Here is a 13215-nt window from a genome sequence, read left to right as displayed (position 1 = left end):
AAATAGCCTAGGCCTATATCCAGCCTGGGAGGTGGGGGGGGTGCAGCTGGGACATAATTGTCACGATAGTGACAATTATATTGGGGAACAAAGTAAAAGAAGGAATTCGAACGGTTCCGCTCTTGATGATATCAGTGTTTCCTTCAGAAGAGGCTAATCATAAACCTAATAGCAAAACATACAATGTGAGTGATATCTAATCTTTCTTTAGGTCAAAGATTTGTTCTACCAATTTAGAAAGATGTATGTTACAAAACATAAATTTTACAAGAAAACGAAGAAAGTGAGAGACATTTTAGATTGTTATTATTAAATATTTGTCAAAAAGTTCGTGGTAACGAACTATACGGGAGGAGCAGCTCGGTCCAGCAGTAACCGAAACTCTAAAAGAAGGAATTTTGATGACAATTAATGCATGAAAAGTTGATTTTTTAAGGTGATTGCAGATATATATAATTAATTAAGTTTAATGTTGTTCATCAAAAGCTCCGACCCAGAGAAAATTTGAGTTTTAAAAAGGGGTATAACATCCCCCAAAAGTCAGGTGATCTTATTGAAAATCAGACCGTCCAATTCAGCATATCGGAGAACCCTACTGCAGAGGTTTCAAGCTCCCGCATTTGTAGAAATGTGTAATTTTGTACTTTTGGTCAGATGCGGCCGGATGCGTATTTATTCGCTTTTTTTTACCAGGGATGATTGTATCAAGCCAATGGTACAAGAAGATTGGGAGAGGGTTCTTTCAAGCAGAATTTCAAATTCTAGTCCCCTTCTTAATTGCTCAAAAGTATTGGAAGGGAACTAGCCCCCTCTCACACCCCTGTTAGGAGATTTGAAACAACCCCCCCCCCAAAAAAAAATGTCCGACTTGTAAAACCTAATAAAAATGAATGTAAACAAATATTTCATATGTCTTTTAAAGTTTTTTGTACCCCCTTCCCTCGGAAAAAATATTTTGTAAGCCCCCCCAAAAAATAATCCTGGATACGGCCCTGCTTGGAAATATATAGAAATTGTTGGTGGTGGTTTTCTGGGGGGTGGGTGGAATTTTGCACTTCCAGGAAATTTTTTAGGGGGATATTCCGGGGAAAATTCTCCGGAATTCATATACGGAATTCTTTTCATTTGTTTTGCTTTTTCTTTTGTTGTTCGATTTTACATGTGGAGAGAATGTTCCAGGGGGAATTTTCAGCGAGGAAGGAATTTTCTTAGGGTTTTCACAAGAAGGGGGGGGTTATTTTACACAGAAGGAATTTTCCGCGAGAGGATCTCCATGTGGGCAATTTTTCGGGGGAGATTTTCATGAAGGGGCACGATTTGAAAAACGATCCGAAATTAAATAAGATTTTTTTCCTCTAATGAAAGTAAGGAAAATCTTCCGGGGGAATTTCCCGTGGAAAATATTTTTCGAGAGGCAAGTTTTCCACGTAGGGTTAGGAGGATTAGGGTAATTTGAAAAGTGATCAGAAATTAAATAAACAATAGGTTTTCTTCAACTGAAAGTAAGGATTGACACCAAAAATCAAACGAACAGAAATCACTCTGTACATGAGGGGGGACTGACGTAGGTCAAATCCAAGATTTTGTTTCGGGTTGTTGCTGGAGGGATTATAAAATTATATATATTTACAAAACGGATCAAAATTTTTTTCATTTGTATTTTTGTTACCTTTTTACTCAGCGGGAAAATGTCATCTTTTTGGGGGGGAGGTCAAACCGGTAAAAGCCTCTCGGCTACAGCCTTAAGGCTGTCTCCTCCTCGATCCCACGCTTGTTACGCTAAAGCATTTGGTGTTTTAAAAATCTTCTTATTCCAAATCAACAACCCCTACCGTTGCCTTTTTTTATTGAATTTCTATAAGTAAGTGTTGTATCAAGATTTTAAAAATAGAGGAAAATCAAGAACTTGTAACAATCTGAAACCCAAATAAGTAATTTATGGATATATTCTAGCCATATTTGAGTACGAAACTATATTTTCAAAGACTTTCAATGGACTTTGGAGGGAATACCTTTTACCTAAATAAGAAAATCAATTACATGTGATATTTTTATTACGAAATAGTTTTTCATAAGTCATCTTATTTCCAGTCACTTCTGAGAAGTTACCTTGGTGGGACAAAAAAGTATTGTTTATTATAAATGCGCTTCACCTAAATTTAAAGTATTTTAAATGTACAGTAATTAACTTAGTATTTTAAACTCCTCCTTTATATGACGTCAGTGGACTCAGTCAATCAAAAGTGGACACGAGGAAGATATTGGACACAATCTGGATAAACAATATAATTCACAGTGAACAAGGGAACGAATTAATATTACTTACCTCTTCCATTAGAATTTAAAAATATTCTAGGCTGTTATTGAAATTTGTGATGGAATATCTTTCATTCGCGTTGCCATGAATATTTATAGCTTGGTTGATCATGTCACGCAACCAGTATAAATTTTTATTAGCCCAACCTTAAGAATAGTAATAAAATTCCTATTTTATTCTCTCTAATTTTCAAGAAGTACAAATTCAGTGTCTGAGGTGTTTACTACCTACAATTTTCCTATTTGGGTATTTTGGAGGTATTTCAATTATACGAGTTTGTTTTGAAGTCATAGATAACAATGATAAACACAGTCGCGGGCTCGAGAAAGTTGTAATGTTCTTATACAAGTTTTTATGCTGACTTCAGAAAATTAGATTTTTAAATAGTTTTTTTTTAATCTGATTCTTTTTTCAATTTTTTTATTTTTTATTTTGAGCTCTTTTCAAGTAAACTTAGGTATTAAAGGGGGTTTTTCAATATCATTTTCTATTACAATTTCAAGAATTTGATAAGATTTTTCCAGCTTTGATAGTTGTTGCAAATTACTTGTTGATGTGCGCCTGAAGAAATGTTGTATTTTTGTAAAATAATTTTGATCTTCCGAGAAACAGGAATCCTACGTCTTCCCCCATAGGCAGGGCCTTATCCAGTGGGGTTAGGGGGTTTGAACTCCACCCCATCCCTCCAAAAACAATTTTTGTCGAACTCGTAAAAACCTAAAAAAAATGAATACAAAAATTTTTTTGGCGTATTTTTTAAAGTTTTTTTTTGTAAAAATCCCCCGTAAAAAAATACTGTTGTAAAACACCCCTGAAAAAAAATCCTGGATACGGCTTTGTCCAGAAGTAAGCTTGAGCTTAGGCACTTGGTTTTTTAATATAACGCCTAGAAATTATTACGAAAAAAAAACGATTAAACGTAGACAAATTCTGGTTATAGGCTAAAGCAAGCTTACAATGTTGTTTTTCAGACAGATTAGAAATTAGTTAATCATATTTTCTGCCAAACTTTAAAATCTGAAAAAAAATTAAAACAAGAGCTAAGAGCTCATATGGCACTTGTGACGAGGTCGGAAGAGCCGAGAGCTCATATGGTACGAGGTCGGAAGAGCCAAGAGCCAAGAGCTCATTTGGCACTTGTGAGAAGGTCAGAACCTAAAGTTAGACTCGGTACTAGAGTTATCGAATTTGCTGTACTTTGTTTATTGGCAATTATTATAAAGATAAACTTGAAAATACAATGTTTCTATAGTCTCTTCTTGTTCGGTATTCTACCTGTAAAGAAAATAAATTAGTTACATTTGGCGTTTTTTTTTCTTCGTGAATTCTATTGTATTCTTCTTGTTTTTATTGTTTCATTGTTGTATTCTTGTCGAATTTTTCTTTTTGATGTTTTATCTTTTTTAGCATATTTTGGAAAAGTGATGAAAATGGGATAATGGTCGCTGTAATATTGTTCTAGGACTCCGGAATGTTGTTGATCAGAAAGTATGTTTGTAAAAATCCTTCTAAACATCAAATTTCATTGAGATCCGATCACCCGTTCGTAAGTTGAAAATACCTCATTTTTCTAATTTTTAAGACTTACTCCCCCCCCCCAACTACCCCTAAGAGAGCAAATAAGTTCCGATCATGTCAATCATGTATCTAGGACTTGCGCTTATTTTTCCCATCAAGTTTCATCCCGATCCCTCTACTCTAAGTGTTTTCCAAGATTTTAGGTTTCCCCCCTCCAACTCCCCCCAATGTCATCAGACCCAGTCGGGATTTAAAATAAGAGCTCTGAGACACAATATCATTCCAAACATCAAATTTCATTAAGATCCAATCACCCGCTCATAAGTTAAAAATACTTCATTTTTTCTATTTTTCCGAATTAACCGGCCCCTACTCCCCCCCCCCCAGATGGTCAAATCGGGAAAACGACTATTTCTAATTTAATCTGGTCCGGTCCCTGATACGCTTGCCAAATTTCATCGTCCTAGCTTACCTGGAAGTGCCTAAAGTAGCAGAACCGGGACTTTAGGTTTTCTCCCTCCAACTCCCCCCAATGTCATCAGATCCGGTCGCGATTTAAAATAAAAGCTCTAAGACACAATATCATTCCAAACATTAAATTTCATTAAGATCCAAATACCCGCTGATAAGTTAAAAATACTTCATTTTTTCTATTTTTTGCGAATTAACCGGGCCCCCACTCCCCCCAGATGGTCAAATCGGGAAAACGACTATTTCTAATTTAATCTGGTCCGGTCCCTGATACGCTTGCCAAATTTCATCGTCCTAGCTTACCTGGAAGTGCCTAAAGTAGCAAAACCGGGACAGACCGACAGACAGACAGACCGACAGAATTGGCGACTGCTATATGTCACTTGGTTAATACCAAGTGCCATAAAAAAACGCACAGATTCTAAAAACAAACTGCACAACATGGAAAAACAAGTAAAAACGATGTGGGTAGCACTATTTCGTCAGCGTGTCTTCTTTTTTGAAATAATTGGGCTTGTCCTTCAGTGTCAGATCTGTAGACATGAGCCAATTTAGGGGGAAGGGCCCAAGTGTTGTTATGTGTTGTAAGGCCCACTTCGAAAAGTTTCGAAAATAAATTAATCATATTGAAGATGTAACAATCTATGGAAGTTATTAAGATATCTATCATGGCCGTCGCCTTCTGTGGGTGGGGCCAAGCGGTGAATATGTCTCCCAAGAACAAGAATATACACAAAGACATGAGAAAACGAAAATAACAAATGCTTCCATTTAAGTCCTGATAGGGCAAAACTAAAGGCAGTACTTGCTCTCCCCCGCTTCATAATTGCTTGACCACCTTTATAGAATAATAATAATTTTCTTCTGATGATAACGTAACCATATCGGTATCAGTCAAATAAAATGTGTCTAATCATTCGTAAAGATCATTATAAATTCAAGTTAATTGGAGACACGATCAACTGCAATTTATTCATTTTGACTTTTTATGTTCATTTCTTCCAATTAATTAATAGCTCGTGTTTTTTTTTTTATTTATAATTTCTGGCCTAGGATCTTTAGATACAGTGTTCAGGCATGTGAACAAGAATGTCTTTTAGAACTTTAAAGACTTTCGGCATAACTAAAAAAAAGTGAATTAAATGAAAAAATAAGAGAATTATAGGAACTTTTTAATCATGAAATTTTAGGGCCCAGGGAAACGAATCAGGAATTCCCCCGGGAATAGACTAGAATCTAAGATGACGGTAATATTTCAGCTTTACAATAAAATGCTTTAAGTTCCCATCTTAACACAAATGCACTATGGGATGAGTTATTGTAATAAAAGGGATATCCCTTTTCCCCTCCCACAGGATACTTGTAGCAAAAAAGATTTGTCCATGAACAACTGGAATCGAGACAAAAATAAGCTATTGTGCACTTTAGAGAAACTATATGTAGCCCATGCGCCTAAGACTTCAATGCTGATTAGAATTAATATTCCCCAATTAAAACGTTATATTCCACAAGTCATTTTGACTTTGGCATTTCATCAAACTCTTACCCTCCCCACGATACTACTGTCCTCCTAAATGAATTTAAACCTGCGTTTTTGTCGACCGGTAGTCTCATTTTGGAATAAGATACTTTTTTAATCCCACTCCCATATTTCTCATTAAAAATGACTTGATTATATCCATGGTCTATTCTTCAGTATTTTAATTATGCTAAAACTGTATTGTAATTATTAACCTCAATAAAATAAATGAAGCACTATTTATCGAATGCGTACTGTTTCACTTATTTCATGATCTATCGAAGCATTATTATCGAATACAGAATCTGGTAAACCCATCTTGACTTACAAAATGAAAATTAACTTACAAAATGAAAGTTATTCTGATGAAATCAAAAAGCGAGGTTGAAACTTAAAACAAAAAACTACTTCACAGTCAAAGCCGTATTCAGGGGAGGGGTTAGGTCGTTTGAACCTCCCCCTACCCCGCCGAAGTAATTGGCTGACATGGAGGGAAATATCCCCCACTATAAAAAACCCCTAGAGAATTCCAACTGCATTGAAAATTTCCCCCGAACAATGCTCCAGGGAACCTGCACATGTAAAATGGGGTCGCCAACGAGAAAGTAAGGCAAATAAAACAAATATCGTTCATGAATTCTGGAATTAAACCGAATCGCTCCCTACCAACAGTTCGTGGTAACGAACTGTTTGAAAGATATAAATTTTAAAATTTTCATTCATAGAAGCTTGAATTTTCTGTATTAGTGCTCTCTCTATTCTACAATTTGACAATGTAATTTTCGTCAAGATCAGTCACCCTTTGGAGGATGTCTTACCCCTTTTCCTCGAATAGTAAAATTAACGTATGCTGGCAAATTTTTTAAACTTAAGGACCTTTACAGTTAACGCCATAAACGCCGACTCATGTTATAAACAATACTATTCGCACGAGCCACTCTTTACTTACAGTTCGTTTCCATAAACTGCTTGGTTAATAACACTTGCTTGTAGGAATATTTTTTTTTATGAACATCAAAGACGCAATAAAAAAAAGTTGTGATGCCAGAATTCAGACGTCAAATAATTCTAAATAGCCACTTAATACTAAAAAAAGTCCGAGGAAACTCTGGGCATCACAAGAACGATCTGATTTTTAGTATTCCTAAATTAAAAACTTTTTCCACAAGACACATTTTTTAGAGAAAAGTAAAGAGTTCCATTAAGCCAAGAATGAGCAAAAATAAAGTCAAATAATCGGGGCGGTGCGTGGCACTAGTCCTTTCAATTTTCAATCGAATGAGGTCTTTTCGAAGTTTTTACGTCAACAAATGACCATCTCAAAATTTTTATCAGACACATTTTGGGAAAATACGAGGTGAGTGTATGTGTGGGGGGTATCCCCCCCTCCGATCACCCTGAATCTCAAAAAGAGCACTAAAAATTCTGATTAGTAATCCAATGAGCCCCCTCCAAAGTTTATACGATTACCCTTTCTATATAAACCTTAAATGGCCATAGGGCATAACTTACCCTTGCACTGAGGGCTGTGGGGGGGTGTCCTCCTCAAATACCTAATTTCCGGACTTTTAAACTACGTTGAACAAAATGGATATCTCAAAACTTTGATTGAATGTGTTTGGGGAAGTGGTGGGCGTGGGAGGGGTGTTATTTGCCCTCCAATCACTTTTGACTATTAAAAAGGGCACTAGCCCTTTCAATTTCCAATCGAGTGAGCCCTTTTTGAAGTTTCTACGACAACTCCTTCTATACGAAAAGCCCTGGTCTAAACAAACAAAAAAATAATAATAAATAATAGTCCTAGGCTACATTGTGCCCACATCGTTCTTTACTTAGGCAGTGCTATTGCGCTGCCTATGAGAAATAATTTCTGAGACCATCCTTGCTAGTCATGACAAAATAAAAACGCAAAGAAGAGAGAAACGAAGACAATAACGGCCTGTGAAAAACATAAGAAAAATTATGCAAATCTTTCGGTTGAGATCTCCGCTCAACTGTCCTAAAACGCAGAAAAAAATACGGATAAAAGACCAAAGGACAATATAAAAACCAAACCTCAAATTATTTTAGTTCAGTGTTTGTTTTGAGGTTTAGTTATTGTGTTGTCCTTTGAACTTTTATCTGTTTTTTTTTAATGAATATATATATATGCGTAGCATATATTTTATAACAATGAGTTGCATTGGTCAACATTTTAGGTGAAAAGTGTTCCTAATATTTTTGTGACATAGCATATTCACTAATGATGAACCCTATTATCTATTAATCTTTTCTTGTACAAACAAGCAACATTACATAGCTTATCAATTTCGTACTTTGAAAAAGACCTATACATCAAATTCTTATGTTTGCTATTTACTGAATCAATAAAGCATTTTGGAAAACGCCCTTCAACTAGCGAATGTGTTCTATGCGTTGAGTAATGAAAGAAATGGAAGTTTGATAATTGCTGTCAGAACCGGATGCCTAAGTCCACCCTGTTCCCACCCTTCTTATGTATTAAATCAACAGACCCCCTATGTGGACGCACTTAAAAATGTGAGGCTTGCTTTGTCCGAAATCTGCCACTTGAAAAAGACAAAATGCTATTGAGAAAATTGGCCAAGTCAAAAAAGGTGTTATTGCTAAAACAGATAAAAAACGAAGAAGAAAGAAAAACAAGAAAAATGCCGATACACAAGTGACTGAAAAGAGGAAAGTTCATGGTAGAGATGAATTCTCTTAGCGGACGTATTTTTTTCGGTCGAGCGAAAACAACCAAACGACGTCGTCAATTAGAATCTAGAAGACAAAGCTGACTGAAAGCATGTTCTTTGTATTACAAGAAATTTATTTATTCTAAACACAAACTGAACCTAGCATAATCTGGCATAACCTAGCATAACCTAGCATAATATACAATGCTTGGTGACTAGTGCTATCAGAAAGCTTATCAGCAAAAATTACTGTGTGGAGTAATCTGTCATTTAAATAAGAATATCCCTTTTGTTTTATTAAATACCTTTTGATGAAGCTGATGAAACTTAGTCATATTTTTAACAAATTTTGATTTGCGGAGTAGGCTCAGTTAAGGAGGAATAATCTTCATGAATTGGACTGATGAGAAACTCATTAGAGTCGAAACTGGCACCGGTATCGAACCGGTCACCAACACCATCTGGTGTTTAGCAGTGTGTTCATTTATTAGCATTTCCAAAACTATTACTGGCTTGTGTTTACAGGTACCTTAAAATGTAGGGGACGGTGAAGAAAGCAGAATTTGTTCCCTTAGCATACTTAATACCTTAATTTCAACTAACCAAGTTACCCAGTTTGGATTTTCTCAAGTTAACGTAAGCCTGCTTTGTAAGGACTTGATTTTTAAAAAAAGCTGATTAATTTTAACTTCCAGGGAAACTCAAAGTCTTATGTTATAAAACTTAAGATTGGTTATAATATTATCTAGTATTCTTTGAAATTTCTAAATTTCCTTAATTAAGATACGAGACACCACATTGTGTGTGGTGCTAGTGATTTTGACTTGCTGTTTTCTCAGGTTAAATTGCCGCTGTTCCAACTCTTAAATGTTTCCTATTCTCTGGGCTAGAACTCAATAATAATTATATCAAATCAGAAATTATCCCTGTTCTGAACTCGACGAAACACGGATGTAAATTTTCTCTTTATCTAATGTGCCAAGGACATGAATCTTTAAAAATCAGAAAAATTAATGTTTAAGTTTTTTGTTAAGATATTACCCTGAGATTACGGAGCGAATACTTTTCGGCATTACCATGGGCAAACTGTACTTGTGCGAAAGACCAAAAACTAAAAATTCAAAACAAATCCTAAACTGCAAGTATACCGCGGATGCAAATGCATAAAAATTCGGCAAGAGTAATCCGAAATGACAAGTTTTATGTTTCATGAGGTTATGACGGTGGTTTCTCCTCCCCGTATAAGGCAATTTTGGTCTTGTATAATTTTTAATCGGGCTCTATGTTCATTAAAATCTACTCCTTTCATAGTGAAGCTGAAGTACCAAGAACATTAAAATGATAACATTTCTTTGGTCTATTCATGCCTGAAAACTGTGAGTTTCTATAATTTTACTTTTGGTTCTTACTCAACTAGTAAGATTTTTTCTTTGCGTGAATTCTCTTCTCTGTTGTTGCCACACTAAATCGTGAAAAGAAAGAAGCGGAAACTTTTCTGGTCTACAAACAAGCCCAACCAAACGGTCTTCATATCCTTTGTTTGCAACTTCTCGTCGAGCAATATAACAATCAATTGGTTGGTACAACCGATTTATTCAGTTAGTTTGTTGATAAAATATAGGCTAGTGTGCGTACATAAATATTCAGTAATTAAAGTGATATTTTGAAATCAAGAGAAAATAAGCATTCTATTGATGTGTTAATAGTCAACTAAAGATGTTTTTATAGGTAAGTTAGTTAACTAATAATTTGAAGTTTTTAATCCTGATTATTTCTAATAGTACCCATATTAATCCGTTGCTTAGATTTAAGGCAGTATTTGTCTTTTGCTACAGAAATCAGAAATGTTGCAGTTTCTAGAGCCCCATTAAGCTAATTTTTTTCGCTCATTTTCTGCTGATTTTTCGCACACATTCCTTATTTAAAAGCTTAGCACCCGCTAAGCGTAAAACTACTTAGCTGCATTTGGAGGTTTTTTTTTTCATTAAAATTGAGTTCTTGGATTTTTCTAATTTTTTTTAGACGTATATGGTTGTGTAAGTTTCTCCTTATCCAATTTAAAGACTCAGATTTGATTTTTAATGTGTTTGGTACATTAAAACTCACAATAGGGACATGGAAATTTTTGCAAACACGATTTTGAACATTGCTATTTCTTTTTTTTCCAAATTTTTAGAAACAAATTTCTAGTTACACCATTGGCTCTGAACATTATTGAACAATAAACTTTTTCCAACACTGTAAGGCCAAGTTCTAAGGGAAAATGATGAATTTTGTCAAGTGAGAACGACCAAGCGAGGTTTCACGAATTCTGAATTGTTACTTCCCATTGCAATTAAAATTCCTGAAGCTTTACAAAATACATACACAGAAAAACACCTTTGCACGTTTGTCTAAAACAGAATACCAATCATCAAGGATGTATTAAGATTTTTTCGGGGGGGGGGGGTACAAGAAAATTTAAAAACGCATAAAAATTTGTCTCTATTCCTTTTTGTTATGTTTTTACAAGTCGGAAAAACATTTCGGGAGAGGAGGTTCAAACCCCCTAGCCCCCTCTCTTCCTGGATACACCCTTGCCAATCATCGCATGTCTTATAGTTCATAAACAGAGACTTTTAGTTATTTATCTAATTTTTCAACTAAATAACAAATTTGCTAATAACAAATTTTTCGAAGCAACAACTTTGTCAGCTCTGGCCTGCAATAGAAACGAATCGTGTATTCCCAAACATGATATTTTTTGTCAAACTTCGTTGAGCATGTTTAGCCCAATTCTTCTTTATCGATCAAAGAGAAATCCAACTACCCTAAAGAAATTCAACTCTCGTCAGAACTATTGCTCGATTCAGACCCACGCCCAAGCAAGATATTTTAATTCGATGAAACTTGATCATTTTCTTCTGATATCAATAATTTTGAAAAATTGCTTTTCTGATTCAGAAGAGTAATCAAAACTAGGCTATTTGTTAATTGATTTATTTTATTTACGCCAGTCAGCCTTGTGTGAAAGGACTTGTTTAACTGTAAAAAGTCATATTCAAAGTAATGTAACTTAACCACTCTGAATAGAAAAATACGCACATAGTGTTAAAGCCGCTTAGGACATTTGTAAGTAACAATAGCGTCAATTCACGAAATTGTAGGGGGGCAAAATTCATTTTTCAATATCTAAGGGGGTGGGGTAAATTTGTCATATTTTCCGTTTTTCAACGAAAATATACCCCAAAAAGGTATTTTTCAGAGTCTGAAGGGCATAACTTCACCCCCCTGCGCCACCCTCAAATTGACGCTATTGCTATGTAACACATAGCAGTCTTGTAACCACGGGGTTGTAAGGGAAGTTAAAATTAAAGAAGTCTAATCTAGGAAGTCATCGTTCCAAATTTCTTTTAATGAAAATTAAAAGAAAAGAAATTGAATAGCTTAGGAAAAGTTTTGTAATTTAGGTTACATTGCTGCATAGTTAATCGCCGTATAAACAAATAAAGTCACACAATAATGCGAGTTTCAATATACCGTCAAGCAATTGTTACTAACAATGCATCGTTAAGTACACTTCAACTTGTTTTATAGGACCGTAGAGTTTAAAGTTGGCTATATACTTTTATGACTTTTCAAGTTTACTGCAAACTCCTGCTAATAAAATACGCAATTAATCTAAGTCAGTGGGTAAACAAATATAAATTTTTATTTAAATTTCAAAACATTTAATAGCTGATTCATGTCTGTAGATCAGTTAAACAGATGATTCGGAGAAAGATGACTTTTAATTTTAAAAATAGACAGAGTGACTCTTTTAAAATCTGCGGGATTTTCGTACATTTTGGGCCAAATATTTTAGCACGTAGAAATAAAAAAGAACAAAGAAACGAATTTCTGAACAGTGAGTGAGCACCTCATCGGGTATTGAAATCTGGGATACGCCCTTGTATCGACTAAGCAATGGAATAAGTGCAACCACTTCCTCCCCTAATTAGTCCCGAGACACAGGGTTATCAATTTTTTTTTAATAATGTTCAATGATTTTCGTACTTCCGATTTTCGCACTTTTTGGGGCAAATATTTTAGCACGAAGAAAGAAAAAAGAAAAAAGTAACGAATTTCTAAACAGTGAGTGAGCCCCTCATTGGGTATTGAAATCTGGGATACGCCTTTGTATCGACCAAGTAATGATATTAGTGCAACCACTTCCTCCCCTAATTAGTCCCGTGACACAGGGTTATCGATTTTTTCTTAATAATGTTCAATGATTTTCGTACTTCCGATTTTCGCACTTTTTGGGCCAAATATTTTAGCACGAAGAAAGAAAAAAGAAAAAAGTAACGAATTTCTGAACAGTGAGTGAGCACCTCATTGGGTATTGAAATCTGGGATACGCCCTTGTATCGATTAAGCAATGCAATAAGTGCAACCACTTCCTCCCCTAATTAGTCCCGAGACACAGGGTTATCAATTTTTTTTTAATAATGTTCAATGATTTTCGTACTTCCGATTTTCGTACTTTTTGGGCCAAATATTTTAGCACGAAGAAAGAAAAAAGAAAAAAGTAACGAATTTCTGAACAGTGAGTGAGCACCTCATCGGGTATTGAAATCTGGGATACGCCCTTGTATCGACTAAGCAATGCAGTAAGTGCAACCACTTCCTCCCCTAATTAGTCCCGAGACACAGGGTTATCAATTTTTTTTTTA

This window comes from Artemia franciscana, chromosome 7 (genome assembly GCF_032884065.1).
Source record: "Artemia franciscana chromosome 7, ASM3288406v1, whole genome shotgun sequence".
NCBI classification, from domain to species: domain Eukaryota; kingdom Metazoa; phylum Arthropoda; class Branchiopoda; order Anostraca; family Artemiidae; genus Artemia; species Artemia franciscana.
The sequence above is the reverse complement of the archived record's forward strand: the minus strand, read 5'-3'. Positions refer to the sequence as shown.